Source organism: Rhincodon typus, chromosome 5 (genome assembly GCF_021869965.1).
Source record: "Rhincodon typus isolate 14 chromosome 5, sRhiTyp1.1, whole genome shotgun sequence".
NCBI classification, from domain to species: Eukaryota; Metazoa; Chordata; class Chondrichthyes; order Orectolobiformes; family Rhincodontidae; genus Rhincodon; species Rhincodon typus.
The window spans coordinates 113737551-113754187 of NC_063336.1; positions in this window are offsets into that span (position 1 = coordinate 113737551).

Here is a 16637-nt window from a genome sequence, read left to right on the forward strand (position 1 = left end):
GTTTGACTGCTCCCCTTTGATCCCACTGACAACTTTGAAGCATTATGGTGACCATATTGATTACGTATGTTATTGAAATAGGCCTGTAAAATTGAGGGTTGAAGTATCTTTGGACAACATAATATCTGCTTCATTGGAGAAAAACGTGACATTGGTTTGCAGCCTGCAGGTGGTTTTACATTTGATGTTCATTTTATGCTCTGATGTGGATTGTCGGTAGTACAGTGTGTCTAGACAAGCCAAGTGCTGTACTTGATAATATGGCTAGAAATTATCATAAGATCACAGAAATCTGTACAAAATGGTCTTGTGATAATTAACAGTATGCCTTAGGCAGGGCTTAAACACAAGTAAGAACACTTTTTCTTAGGGTATGTATTACCTACTTTTTTGATCAAAATAATTTTAAAGATTGGAGTTAACTATGTCAGCGAGATGCTGTGGCCTGGAGTTTCTGTGAAGTTGGTCTGTTCTTTCGGTGCAATTTGAACACATTGAAATGCAAGTTACTCCAGGTGCAAGTCAACTTTCTGCAATCTTTTTGTGCCAGTTTAAAACAAATTATGCTAAAAATTCAGTCCACCCACAAAACTTGCCACATTTTCTAATCACCGACATAAGTTTCCACAAATTGTGTCCACTAGTGAGCCTGGGGGACAGAAGCTATTGAAATGAAGCTATTTGTAAACGCTCAAGTATACTTAACTGTCAAGGACACTCATTTTATTTTTAAGAAGTTTTTCAGTTTTTCCAAATTACTTAGAAGCTGACCACCACATACCATTGTAGCTATTAAACATCCTGTTGAGCTTTAAAAGATATTTTTTCAGTTATTTAAAATCAAATAAATCAAAGCCTTTGGATTAATTACTAATTCAAATGCCTTTTTTTTTTAATGATAAACCCATTTTCAGGGATATTGATCAGACTTCCATTCCTGTGTATCTCAAGAGTGCATTTAATGCATGTTAAAGGAAAATTCTAAAAGATTACCCAATTATTCTACTTAATGGAACACTTTCATTTTTGTTGAAATGCAAATATGTTTGAGCGAGAACTTGAGCAAAAGAATAATTCTTAAAACAAGTGTGATTTTGAGCACAATGTGAACCCAGAATACTGATTCCAGCCAAAGCAGAAATACTTGAACAATAAACGAACAAATATCCAATTAAATTTGCAGCTACTGACATTCTACTGTTATTGACATACTTGTAATATGCTAAACTTCATGTAAATCTAGCATGTCAAACAGATTAATTAGAAAACAGGTTGAGAAGGATGTTGCCAGAAATGGAGAACATTTGCCACTTGTCAGAAAATTGTATATTCTCGGGTCATTTTCTTTGTAACAGAGAACACTGAAGGTAGCTGGAAATAAGGTGACTAAAATTGAGGGCCTGGGTAGAGTTGCTGGGAAAGACCTATTTTCCTAACAATGGGGCATAGATCTAGAGGTGAGGGCTAAAGGGGAGAGGAACAGAAAGTCTTTCATCCAGAGGATGTGAAAGATTCTGGAAACATACTGCCTAATTTAGCTGGTGAAAGGCAGAAAGACTCATCACGTTGAAGGTAATATTTGGATATGCACTTGCAATGTCACTACTTCATAGAACTATGGACCAAAGTGGGATTTGCCTGGATAACACAAGTCATGGTCCCAAACAGTGACCCTTCCCACCTCAGTTGTACTGTCTTCCATGCTCTTGCATCGGGCAGAAGAACAGAAGTTTGAAAACACGTACCAACGGATTTAAGAACAGCTTCTTCCCCGCTGTTATCAGATTTTTGAATATATTAGAGTTGATCTTTCTCTGCACCTTCTCTGTAGCTGTAACACTATATTCTGCATTCTGTTCTATTACCCCGATGTGCTTATGAAATGTATGATTTGTCGGCTTAGCACGCAAAACAATACTTTTCACTGTATCTCAGTACATGTGACAATAAATCAAATCAAATCATTACTCCAGATGACACTGTTGGGGTAATAAGAGCTACCAGCCATGTGATTGGGCAGCAGGTCTCTGAGATGAGACATGAGATGCAATTTTGATTTGTTAAACATGACTTCCCTTTCACAAAGCCATGTTGACTCTACTTGATCATATCATGATTTTCTCTGTATCCTACTCTCATCTTATTAATAATGAGTTAAAGCAATTTCTCGATGATGGATGGTAGGCTAACTGAGCTGTAGTTTCTTGTGTTATTTTTTCCTCCCTCTGCTTCAGTGAAGATATTACATCTACTATTTCCAATTTAATGGAACTGTTCCAGAATCTAAGGAATTTTAAAAGATTATAATCAATTAGTTGACTATCTCTGTTTTTTTTAGACTTCTTTTAAACCCCTACATCCAGGCCAGCTGGTCCTCAGGATTTGTCAGTCTTTAGGTTCATTAGTTTTCCCAGCATCTCCCTCTTAATCACCTCATAATTTTGAAGCATTCAAGCATAGATTTTTTTTTAAAAGTCTTCTACAGTGAGATGGACACAAACTATCTATCTAACACCCCCACTACAATTGCACGCAAATTCTCAAGTGCATTCCTACTCTTTTGAGGACGGAGCAAAAATGCTATCAAAATGTCTGTGTTGCTCTCCTTATTTTCTCTCAGTTCCTGAATTCATACAGATTTGTTTTTTTATAAGAGCCCTTCAAACTTAGAGAGGCTGATTACTTCATACAATTTGAGTGGGACTTTCTTTGCATGCGTGCAGTCAATGATTAACTATAGAAGGAAGGATATTGTATGTATAATTGAATATCAACAAAGCAGTACAAACCCAGCTTCTCATTTGGATTGATCCAAAGCATGAAATGTGGAATTTCAGTTGGAATCCATGTGGCACGAGTCAGAGCAGAGGACATTTGCTGAAGAAGGAGACCTGCTGTGAAATCAGGTTTTGGTAGATACCTGCTTATACATGAGAAGGGAAATAAAAGATAATGAAAATGAACAAGATAAAACAAACAGGCATAAATCCCATCAGAGAGAAGACTGGAAGTGTCTTGAGGTGAGCATCTCTAGGAGGGAAATGGCAGTATCAGCAAAAATATTGTGGATTTTGGAAATCCAAGCTAAAACATAAAATGCTGGAAATACTTGGCAGATCAGGTAGCATCTGTGGGGGAGAATTGATGTTTCACGTTGATAACCTCTCCTCAGAGTTAGATTTTTAAAAATTCAGGCATTGGACATTGTTATTGCGCTTATCTCCAATTGTGCTTGAGAAGGTGGCAGTGAGCTGCCTTCTTGAACACTACAGTCCATGTGCCGTAGGTAGACCCACAGCACTGTTAGAAAGGGAATTTCAACAAATGGACCCAAAGACAGTGAAGAAATGCTGATATGGATCCAAGCCATTGTATGTGGCTTGTAGTGGGAGATGTAGATGGTGAGCAGGCTTGGGGAAATTATTAGTTGAGCTTCTTGCCACATAATTCCTAACCTCTGGCCTACTCTTCTAGCCACAGTATTTATATGACTGGTCCAGTTCAGTTTCTGATCAATAATAATCCCCAGAATGTTGATTGTGGAGGATTGAGCAATGGCCACAGCATTAAATTTCAAGGGGAAATGGTTAGAATTTCTATAATTGGAACTCCCTTGCTCTTATTCACATAGGCCATGGGAACTTTTACATCCATCCAAGTGTGTCGATGGGGCCTCTTTTTGACATCTCATCTGAAACATGGTATCTCCAACAATACCGCACTGCTTCAGGACTGCACTAGAATGCTCATGTAGATTTTATACTGAAATTGTGACCAAGACTGTTGTGATTGACTTCAGACACCGTAGAATTGACCGGAGGAATATAACTAGGGTTTTATCTCCTGATGATTGTTAATGGAAATTATTGCTTGAGAATGGATTGAGTCAAAATGTGAAGCCCTACCCCTACCATGACAAAGTAACCCACAGAGACTCACTATCATGGCTTACTAGTGAAGGGTGGTTGTTTTGATGAGATGCTGGAGGGTAATAGGGAAGCGCCCATCAAGCAATAGAGTCAGTGCTGCTTTAAAAGGAGCAAGCTAAGAGAATTAGTGAAGGAAAATAAAGAGCACTATTTTCTTAGTAACAACTTCATAAGTAGTAACTTGCATGATTTTCACTAAAATTGCAAAAAATGCAACTTGTATGTCACTTCCAAAATTCCTTCTACACCACCCCTCCCCCACTTTCTATCTAGTAGAAGGAATGTGATTTCCCTTCAGATTTCAGAAATATAGAGGTGTAATCATAATTCCTGAAAGAATTTTCCTTGATTGTTTTCAGTTACACCATAAATCCCAAATAAAATAATTATTATGCAAATGAGAAGTGAGTAATGGAAGCATTTAATGTAGTTCACACCTACATTGCTGACAAGGTGCATCTGTCTGTTAGGTTGTTTTTTCTATTAACATGTTTTACTTATGTAATGTTTGCCTTTCACAGTTTTCACTGTAGCTTTCTTTGCTAAATCCTTATTGACATGTGAATTCAATAAGCCTTTTGGAAAGCAAGCCTGATACTTTATCATTTTAATTGAATTTGTATACCCTGATAGATTTTTAAAAGTATGTATATTTTAACATGAGCAGCTGCAAACAAATATTACAAGCAGAGGACAGCTGATGAATTTATTTTTCGGTGTAGGATACTGTGCCTTCCCAGCTCCATGTTTTTGATTACAGTAAAATATATGTTTGGAGGGGGAAAAAAGAACCAGGAGGAATGATACGCACTTGCCACTGTAAATATGGACTTTAAAAAGGTGTGTAGTTAAATGCAGAAGGTCCACTGATTCAACCCATGTGATAAAGAGTGTTGAATGAAACCAAGTGGCACTTTCACATTGGAAACTCTAGAATGTTAATAGCCTGGAGTACCAGCTGATTAACACAGTATGTATAAATTCTCTTGTTATTCTTTTGCAACTGCGGTGGGCGGGTGGAGGTCTAAATGAGGTCAGGAGGAGGAGGGAAGTGCAGCTGGAACAAAAAAAAATGTCACTGCACCATTTTAATGAATCGAATTATGGTTATTACAAGTACATCTACTCCGGTAATAAATTAACCTTCTTAGTGACACTTGGAATGTTAACAGGTGTTAATGACAGAGGTGAAAAGACACCTATTGATTGAGCTATATTTTTCCTGCCTGTAGGTTTTCTCGAGTAAAAGGGCCTTGCTTTGTGACCAAATGTCTGAAACATTGTCATGTCAACTTTTTAAGTCCTTTTCATTGACTTTAAACAAAGTTCTAAGACTAAACAAGTGACATTTTTCTTCAGATTTAAAGAATTACGCTGTGGTACTTATGATCATTTTTCCACATTTAATGATTCTCCCATGTCGGAGTGCAACACATTTTCATTTTTTAAAGTCAACAATCATGAAGCATGGTTTCTGCCTGTTGGTCTTTACAACATGCTTAACTGTACTAGGATTGCATCTTTTTTTAAACTTCCCACAATACCGTGACATGCTTAATGTTAAATTAGAAGTATTTGTACCATAGCTTAAAAAAAAATTACTTTGAAGGAAGGCTCCTGTTTAATTTCCTCTCTTTAGGAAGTGCAAATCACAATCACAAATACTTTCTTTGATTTTTATACATCACTGTTTTTGCTGAAGTGTCCTTTTAGTCCAGACGTTGTCCAGTTTGTTTAAAGAGGGAAGAGGCTGGGTGAGATGAAGGGATGGAAATTGTTGGTGGAGTCATGACTTTCTAAAATAGTCATTGATAATCATAACTCTGTTTTTCCATCAACTTGTATTTATTTTTCCTACTTTCTTACCAAGCAGAGAGTGACTTCAGGAGGGGAAAAGTGCACAGTTGAAGCTGAATCATTAATGACTAGAAAAATGATTGGTATTTTATCAAAACACGCTCTCTAACAGCAATCCCTGAACAGCAACCAATGTTTCCTATCTTAAATGATAGTTTTGGTGTACCAGGGCCCGCATTATGCCGTTGTTGATGAAGCAGCTGAGACCACTTACCTCAGTGCAGGCAGACAATTGATACAGGAGCAATTCTGGTCAACGTGGCACAGTATCTCACTCATCTTCCATGATGGAGCAGACCTGGAAGTGGGAGATGCTTCCATTCAAAACTACTTTGTCATGTGTATGGGGTGTAATTTTAATTAGTCAGTCAACTACTGCTTCTTGAGTTTATGATGGTACATTTTGTGAGTAGATATATACATTCCCTAACACTCTCATCGAGCTTCTGCTGCTTTCTCTCGACATAATCATGCGAATAATCACAATAATCACTCTGAAAGCTTGTGATTTCAAATAAACCTATTGGACTATAACCTGGTGCTGTGTGATTTCTGACTTTGTCCATCCCAGTCCAACACCGGCGCCTCCACATTAATAATCATCGCGTCATTGTACATTGTCATCATAGAATCCTACAATGTTGAAGTAGGCCATTTGGCCCATCCATTCCACTCCGACCATCCGAAGAGCCTCCGACCCAGATTCACCGCTACCCTATCCCTGTAATCCTGCATTTCCCCTGTCTAATCCACCTAGCCTGCACATCCCCAGACGCAACGGGCAATTTAGCAGGCCAATCCACGTAACCTGAATATCTTTGGACTGTGGGAGGAAACCCGTGCAGACTCCATACAGACAGTCGCTTGAAGGTGGGATTGAACCTGGGTCTCTGGCACTGCTAGACAGTAGTCCTATCCACTGAACCGCCATGCTGTCTGAAAGGAACAGCTATTGCGCTGATGCCTCATTGTTCTATATCTTCTCCCAAGCCTTTATCCATCTTATGGACCAAAGTCTCATACTTTACAGGATTAGTCTTTGTGGGGCTTTGACCAATCTCCCTGATCTGGTTCTTGTCCCATTCTAAAGTCAAGGACTCAACACTCTTCCCTTCTTCAATCTGAGCATTTCTTAATTGGGTGGTGGCAGAAAATTACTTGTTCCTCTGAGAAAGAGTTGCACGTATCTATTAGTTTCTTGTTCGTTAATGATGACCAATGTGTTAGAAATTCTTCTTATCCCTTGAACCCTCTCAACTTGATATAATCTTATTAACTGTATCTTCTGTCCGATTATTCCTCTCTTTCAGTCTCTTGCTCTTAATGTCACCTTGGCCAGTAGCTCTGGGAACAATTTTTATTCTTTACTTTTTCTTAAAATTTCTAGTCTGGTTGTTTCTTTACTCTTCTCCTACCTTTTCAGTCTGTTGCAGCCATTCTCAATGACGATAGGAAGTTGATTCTGAGACACAGCTGGAAGTTGTGAAGAATTTATATCCTTGTCCTTTTTCAATAATACTTCGATTCTATGAATGCTTTACCAAGCTTTTCCATTTGCTTGAAGATATTGGGGTGAATCTGTGACATGCATAAAATCTTGTTATTGCGTTTTGTGCACACTTAGTAATTCCCAATAACTTGATGAATTATGTTGAGAATTTCAAGTCTAAATATCTCGGTATTACTAATTCCACCTTGAAGCCAACAAGTCATTATGATGTCAGTGCTGCTCAGGATAATGGTGTTGTGTGACATTATTTGGTAAATAGTTTGCCCAGCCTTCCACACAATGTTTCTTTATTTGGATATATTCTTCATCACATTCTTACACTTCTTGAACTACTTGCAGTTTTCTTTGGTGCTTTATATTGTTCCATGTATGGACCCTCTGAAGAGCATCTCAACCAGACACATGCTCCCACCCATTCCCCATAAGCTTGCCACCCAACCTGCACGTCCCTGGCCACTGTGGCGCAATTTGGCATGGCCAATCCACCTAACCTGCACATCTTTGGTCCGCGGGAGGAAACTCACGCACATAAGAGGAGATAACAAGGTGTAGAGCTAGATGAACACAGCAGGCCAAGCAGCAATGGAGGAGCAGGAAAGCTGACATTTTGGGCGTGGACCCTTCTTCAGAAATGGGGGAGGGGAAGGGGATTCTGAAATAAATAGAAAGAGAGGGGGAGGTGGATGGAAGATGGATAAAAGAGCAGATAGGTGGAGAAGAAATGGACAGGCCAAGGATGCGGGGATGGAGCCAGTAAAGCTGAGTGTAGGTGGGGAGTTACGATGGGGGTTGGTCAGTCAAGGGAAGACGTACAAGTCAAGGAGGCGGGGATGAGGCTGGTAAGTAGGAGGTGGGGGTGGGTCTTGAGGTGGGAGGTGCGGATAGGTGGGAGAAAAGCCAGACAGGTCAGGGAGGCAGGCACAAGCTGGGCTGGTTTTGGGATGTGGTCAGGGCAGGGAAGGTTTTGAAGTTTGTGAAGTCCACATTGATACAATTGGGCTGCAGGGTTCCCAAGTGAAATATGAGGTGCTGTTCCTGCAACCTTCAGGTGGCTTCGTTGTGGCACTGCAGGAGGCCCAGGATGGACATGTCATCTGAGGAGTGAGGGGGGGAGTTGAAGTGGTTCGCGACTGGGAGGTGCAGTGGTTTGTCGCGAACCGAGCGTAGGTGTTCCACAAAGCGGTCTCCAAGCCTCTGCTTGGTTTCCCCGATGTAGAGGAGGCCACATCGGGAACGGCGGATACAATATACCACATTAGCAGATGTGCAGGTGAACATGTGTTTGATGTGGAAGATTTTCTTGGGGCCTGGGATGGGGGTGAGGGGGGAGGTGTAGGAGCAGGTGTAGCACCTCCTGCAGTTGCAGGGAAAAGTGCTGGGGGTGGTGGGGCTGGAGGGGAGTGTGGAGCGGACAAGGGAGTCCCAGAGAGAGTGGTCCCTCCGGAAAGCAGATAAGGGTGGGGAGGGAAAAATGTCCTTGGTAGTGGGGTCAGATTGTAGATGGTGGAAGTGGCGGAGGATGATGCGTTGAATCCGGAGCTTGGTGGGGTGGTACGTGAGGATGAGGGGGATTCTGTTTTTGTTGTTATTGCGGGGACGGGGTGTGAGGGATGAGTTGCGGGAAACGCGAGAGATGCGGTCAAGGGTGTTTTCAACTACTGTGGAGGGGAAGTTGCGGTCCTTGAAAAACGAGGACATAAGGGGAGAATGTGCAAACTCCACACAGACAGTCACCTGAGGGTGGAATTGATCCCGGGTCTCTGGTGCTGTGAGGCAGCAACACTAACCACCGAGCCACCGTGCGCCCCAACTACTTCTACAAAAGCCACAAAGTAGGCATCATTGAAACGTGGGATACCTGTTCCTTTCTTTGCCTTCATCCTAGCAGTTCTTTCTCGGTTGTCTACCCATCCTTCTTACCTCTGGGTTGCAGCTGTATGATATTCCACTGATACTTTTAAAAATTGCAGCAATGTTTAGGATGTCAGCGGTAGGCTCTGTTTGGCACTGGCCGCTGCATGGCTTCCTTCACCTACAGCCTGTGAACTGGCTGCTGATAGTAACGTGCAAGCAATGTTCATCTGCCTTGCCACTCATTACAGTGACACACATTTTCTCTTGACATTGGACCAAATGTTCAAAAGGGAAAATTCTGCTCATAATTTAAAATAAAATGAATAAGAATTTAGCAGTGAATAGTTTCATTAAGGCACCCAGCATGGATTTTATTGTTAAAGGCAAATCACATTTGAACATTTAAGAAAAAAATACAAAAAACTGCAGATGCTGTAAATCAGAAACAAACAGAAATTGCTGGAAAAGCTCAGCAGATCTGGCAACATCTGTGGAAAGAAATCAGAGTTAATGTTTCGGACTGAGTGACCTTTCCTCAGGACTGATGGTAGCTAGGAAAATGTCAGTCGATACGCAGAAGATAGGGTGGGGGAGAGAATAAGGAGTAAACAGTAGGTGGGGATAGAAGACCATGCAGCCCATTGGACTCAATATCGAGTTCAATAAATTTAGGGCTTGAACTCTTCCATGTCCTTATCCCAACCCCCATACATCAGGCCTTGTTATCACATAGTTGGCTATTACACATAATCCATTGTTAGTCACTAACAGTCCCCATTAATAGCAATTCACTCTACCAGCCAGACTGTCATCCACTCCTTTATCTGTCCAACTGTTCTCCTCTATCTTTGGGCTGTAGCCCCACCTATCATTTACTCCTTACCCGCTCCCCCCTCCCTATCTTCTGCATAAAAATTGACATTTTCCTAGCTACCATCAGTTCTGGGAAGGGTCACTCAACCCGAAATGTTAACTCTGATTTCTCTTCACAGTTGCTGCCAGACCTGCTGAGCTTTTCCAGCAATTTCTGTTTTTGTTTGTGAACATTTAAGAATTCTTTTGAAGGTGACTGATCATGAGATGATAATTCATGTGTAAGTAAGTTTTTAAATGTCCCACAAGAGCCTTTTTAGAACAATTTGGTCATTTGAGTTTTATAAATAGGAGCATTGGGTAAAGTACGACGGATTTTTTTTCACAAAATCATGGATAAACTACGACCTGACAAACCATTATAGCTAGGACAGTGAAGCTCCTCGTATGTTATCTGACCCAACCACTTTCTGGTGCAATAATTATTACATTCTTACCATGTTTTGTGTTGATCCAAAAAGTCCTAAATATACTTGTTTAGTTCTTCAAAAGGACAGATTTTTTTGGCCTTTTAAGATTATTTGCTGTAATAGATGCAATAACTGCTGTGTATATTTAGCATTCTTAGGAATGTGAGTACAGTTTGCAACAGGGCATCCCAAACCATGGATGGTGACCCCCTACTGGGGATGCAAGAAAGGATTTTGGGATGGAGAGTTCAGAGGCTGTAATGGCAGTTGTGTCCCCCCAGCACAACAGCTGAAACTTCACCCTAGCCCTCACCTTTCACCATTCAACAACTCTCATACCACCCCACCTTCCCCACATTCCCCTTTAGATTATCAGTCTGGGGTCATATAAGGTCTGAGGCATTAAAATGGGGTCACATTGGAAAAAATATTTGGGAAGCATATTGTTTTACAGACTAATTGATTTAATAATGTTAGGGATATTCAAATTATCTCTGAAGTCAAATGAAGACTATTACAGAAGTCTAGTGGTTATATCTTGTAATGGGTACGAATTAAAGTATCTACCATATAGTAATGAAAGATCTGCATAAAAGTATGGAGTTTTAATCCAGAGGAACAATGTAGCATCATTTAGCACTGTAAAGCTCCAACATGCTCTTGATCTGACTTTGTGAATGTAACTTACTGCTGATTTTCAGAATTATCTTCAGTTAAAACCAGTGCAGTAGTTCATACTTGAGGAATACTTGACTAAGCATTAAAGTTAATTTTGATTGTTCTCTTTGTAAGTCAAATTGAAATGAATATAAGTTGGATCTTGCCAAACAGCTGTAAAGTGTTGTATAGGAAGTGGAATAATCCCTTAAAATGTGGTTGCTGACCTTCTCTCAAGAACCCTTTACTTTAATGTAGCATGAGTTGAACCTATCTCAGTCAAACAAAGTGACTAGGTTAACAAGACCTGTAAAACAGTACAGTGCTTTTACAGTCTTGAGGAGCTCAGCCGTGAAGGTTTGTGACCCTGAACTTTTAAATGGAATGCTCCCAGCATAAATAACTATGTCAGGTTTTCAGAGACCAGTGTGAATCATGTAGGTAACTGTTAACTTTTGCAAATTTCTTTAATTCTTGTCACTGTAAGGATGCTGCATTTCTTAAATGGTATTTTGCACACAAGTGAGGGACATCTATTGTGTGACTGAGAACACTCAGCATAGCACAACTGATTGAACTTGGACAAAAGCAGTGTTTTAGTTTTCTATGGAGTATGCTATTTTTGCAGGATCTTTTTATACATTTTGTGATCCACACATGCTTTCAACCCCATGACATGAATAGCTACAGTCTTGCAAAAACTACGTGAAATGATTTAGACTGAAAACCCCCGAAGACTTTTATCTTTTTAAAGTTGATCACAATCAACCTCTTTTTGAAATCTGTTGCAAAATTTACAAGCTGCTTTGTATTCTAATCCTACAGCATGTGGGAAGTCTTTATCCTGTTGTAAATACTGCTCCACTGAGGAAGAGTAATTGACCTAAAGTGTTAATTCTATTACTCTCTACACAAACACCACAATCCTGACCTGTTGAATAATTTCCGCATTTTATGTTTTCATTTTAGATTTCCACCATCAACAGTATTCTTTCTGTTATGTGTTTTACATATTTTACTTGATGGATCATTCCTTTCCTAGGACAGTGAGACAGCTCTTCCACTACTCTGATAAACAAAAAACCCTTTGCATCCACCTAGAATTAGTTGCAGATAGTATATGCTCATGGAGGTATACATGGTAACCAAATTATAACAATAAATATGTTTGGAAATGATTTGAGCTGCATTTGTTATTGTCTTTATTCTTCACGTAATTACCTTTTAAACCAATAACAAGAAAACCAAAAGGTTTATAGATCTGCATCTGTATAACGGGTGTGTTTAAAACCAGATCTTTGTGAATACTTTCAGTTTCTTTTCCCCCTGTAACATGTACACGGTTGACAAGGGAAAAGCTTCTTGTCCAATTTGTTTTAGTCTGTAGTTCGGACATTTTTCAACATTACCCACTTGGAATTCATTGAAGATATTTCTCAACGTTTGATCAATCTGACATTGTGACTGCAAGATATGCATTAGGCCTTCTTTTCAGTGGTGTGATGTGGTGTTACTGCTGCGTCTATACTGGATGATGAATTAACAACGTGTCCAGTGCTTCCAAGAGAAAGTTGTGAAAGCAGTGCCAATACTTTCAAAAAGTCTGTTGTGAAAAAGGATCACTGGACCCGAAATGTTAGCTCTGCTTTCTCTCTCCATGGATACTGCCAGAGCTGCTGAGTTTTTCCAGCAATTCCTGTTTTTCATTCAAAACGTCATTCAATCTGGGAATGAAAATGAAAACACTCCAATTAAAATTGTTTATCATTCCCTTTGCCAATTATGACATGAACTAAGTATTTTAAGGAACACTTTAAGACTTGGCAACAAATAGTTGCCTGTACTTTCAAGGAGTTGGTTATACAAGACCTAGGGTTTTCATTCTTGGAGTGCATTTTCACTGTTCCATACTGGTTCAGATTACAAGCCTGCACCCTAGGCCCAATTCGATTTGGCTGGCTTTGTTGTGAGAATAGGTATGTCCTATTCCACTACAAATTTTCGAGGAGTTAGGTCAACTTTTCAAAAATTTGTGTTTCACAGGACATTAGAGGACTGGTGATCCATAGTCTGCACAAGGGAACCTTTTGCAAGTTAAATTCTAAAAGTCCTCCCCAAGCACTCCTCCCGCATGCCAAGGTCTGCCCTTCCACCTATCTCTACGAACCCTCATGTCCGCAAGCCAATATATGCTCTTCCCCCATCCCATACAGTCCCTCATGCACCCATGCTAAGCTGTAGTAATTCCTGTCCATTCATCCACTACACACCGTACACACTATATAATTCATCCTACAGTGACACTAGAATATGTAAAACAAACTTTTAAAAAAGATATTCATTGATTGCTGTCCACTTTCTGAAAAAAAAACTCTCCATCCATCTTTACTACAGGCCAATAAAAGTGTCAATCAAGCCAGTAAATATCAGCAGCAAAAACCGCAAGCACCTGAACCTCTCATTTTATGAATAAAAATTGTGTTACTGACAGAAGATATCAGAGAGCCGGTACTGTCAATCAAGCAGTGTGTTCTCTGGGACTCTGCTGTCCCAACACTAATGGATTTTTTTTAGCTTTCAGCCAAGCTTCATTATGAATCCTGAGCATTACTGCAACTACACAGGGCCTTGGTGAGATCATATATGATCATATATTGTCTAGTGTTTTATTTTCCTTATTTGAAAATAAAATGCATTTGCTTTAGAAACAGTTTAGAGAAGGGTCAGTTCACTCGTTTGTGAGGTGTAAGATTTATTTTATGAAGAAAGGTTGAACAGGTTAAATTTACACATTGGAACTTAGGAGAATGAGAGGTGATCTTATTGAAAGATACACGATCTTGAGGGCACTGGATTAGATGAATACTGGAGGATGTTTCCCAAAAGATATTGCGGGAGGAAACAGTTTAAAAATAAGAGGTCTCCCTTTTAAAACTGAGATGAGAGGAACATTCTTCTCTCTGAGGATTGAACTCTGAGGAAATAAAAATAATTCACGTTTGAGTCAGATTTTTGCTAGACAAGGGTGTCAACAATTCTGGGGAGCAGACAGGAAAGTAGAGCTGAGACCACACCAGATCAGTCATGATTGTATTGAACATTGGAGCAGGTTTGAACGGCCTACTCCTCATCCTAAGTCCTAAGACCCTATGTACCTGAGGATGAAGTCACTTACCTCTCGTAGGTCTTTTAAGCAGTACCCAGCAGCCCCGATTGTTGCATCTGAACCTTTCTCCAGGGTCAGCAGACCTGCTTCCACCCGCTTTCCATGAAAATCCCATCATGGCAAGCCGTTTCTCTGGAGGCGTTCAGGCCAAGGTGAGAATTTTCCCAACTTCCTGTATCCACCTCAAGGATGAAAATCCAGGTCGGAATATCCACTTCCTTTCAGTTGAAAATTGGCACCATATCCACATTTGAACTGCTAACAGGGGGTTAGACGGCACTGATGGTAGTGTAGATCGCAACAAGTTAGTTCAAAGGGATATTGATAGACTAGGTGAATGGGTAAAGCTGTAGCATAGAGTTCAATGTAAGCAGGTGTGAAGCTCTCCATCTTGGACTGAAAGAGGATCGATCAGTGTACTTCCTTTATAGTATGAAGCTAAATACTGCAGATGTCCAAAGAGACCTGGGGGTTCAGGTACATAGATCTTTAAAATGCCTTAAGCAGGTTCAGAGAACAATCAAGAAAGCGAATGGAATGCTGGCCTTTATATCTAGAGGACTGGAGTATAAGAACACAGAGGTTATGCTGCAGTTATACAAAACCTTGGTTAGGCCCCATTTGGAGTACTGTGAGCAGATCTGCGCACCACACCTTAGGAAGGATATATGACCTTTGGAGGGAGTACAATGTATGTTTGCAGAATGATACTGGGACTCTAGTGGTTAGGTTATGGCGAAAGATTATACAAATTAGGCCTACTTTCACTAGAATTTAGAAGGTTAAGGGGTAATCTGGTTGAAGCCTTCAAGATATTAACTGGAAAATATAGGGAAGAAAAAGATAAACTATTTCCACTGGTTGGGGATTCTAGAACTAGGGGACATAATATATTAATTAAATTGCAGACGAGGGCTGAGGGGCAGAATGGCCTACACTTGTTCATATGTTCTTATAATTAGGGCCACATCATCAGGAGAGATGTTAGGAAGCACTTCTCTTTACAAAGGGTCATAAATATTTGGAACTGTCTTCCACAAATGGCAGTGGATGCTGAATTAGTTGTTAATTTTAAATCTGCGATAAATAAGCAAAGGTGATAAGGGATATGGGCCAACGGCAGGTATGTGGAGTTAGGCAGCAGATCAGCTGTGATCTACTCGTGTTCATGTGTTCCTATCAACCCTTAGTAAATGCATAAAGTCAACATACTGGAGGAGGAAATCAAGTTCATAATATATTGGGAAAGGCCCAGGAAATGTATTTGTGAAAGGAAAGTATACATTTATGTACAATAAAACTGAACATTATGGTAAATGATGAGACAACAAGGTGCAGAGCTGGATGAACACAGCAGGCCAAGCAGCATCATAGGAGCAGAAAGGCTGACGTTTGTGTGACGTTTGTGTGCTGCACTTTCATGCTTTTCATTGCACCTAAGAACAATAAGGAAGAGTCAGTTACATTTTCAAAGGCAGTCACTATCATAATGTTGTCAGAGGCTGTTACTCAGATAATGTATGCTTCCAAGTCTCACTGGTGTCTCGGTGACCAGAACTAGGTGCAGACGTTGAGGTCTTATTTGAGTTATTTCGACATGTTCAGCACAAATTCCACGGAGGTTACTAGGTCCGAGCTTCAACCTTAGATTTTAACACTGGTTTTGGACTTGACGGAACAGAGATCAGACATGATGCACACTATAGAGGTGGAAATAGCAATGAGTGCAGTGCAGTTGGTAAGATTTGGTGCAAAAGCTTGCTTAGCCTCATTGGCAAAAATCAGTCCACCAAACTATATACAATTAGCACTTAGTCAAAGAAAGTATAATTCAGTTTATTATAGTACTTGTTATTTACGCATACACAATACTCAATTTCAGAAGTGGAATAGCACAGAAAAAATGGGATCCTGTGGCATCATTTCTTAATTTTGGGTGATATTTAAACATTGGTTGAAGGAGCTGCAGACAGCTAAAGGTTCAAAATATAGAAATATAGTGATGTAAGGTTGTTGACTTGCTCGCTGAACTGGCTGGTTATCGTATAGATGTTTCTTCACCATATGAGGTAACATCATCAGTGTGGCCTCCGATGAAGTGATGTTGTTCTACTCTGCTTAGTATTTATTTGATCTGGTCTGATGAGGTGTTTTGTGTCATTTCTGGTTCTTTTTTGCAAAGGTTTGTATATTGTCTAATTCCACACGTTTACTGATTGCATTATGCGCGGAGAACCAGGCCTCTAGGAATTCCTGTGCATATCTATGATATGATGTAACCTGTAGCTGGATGTAGGTACGTGGTGATGTAACCTATAGTTTGATGTAGGTACATGGTGATGTAACCTGTAGTTGGATGTAGGTACGTGGTGATGTAACCT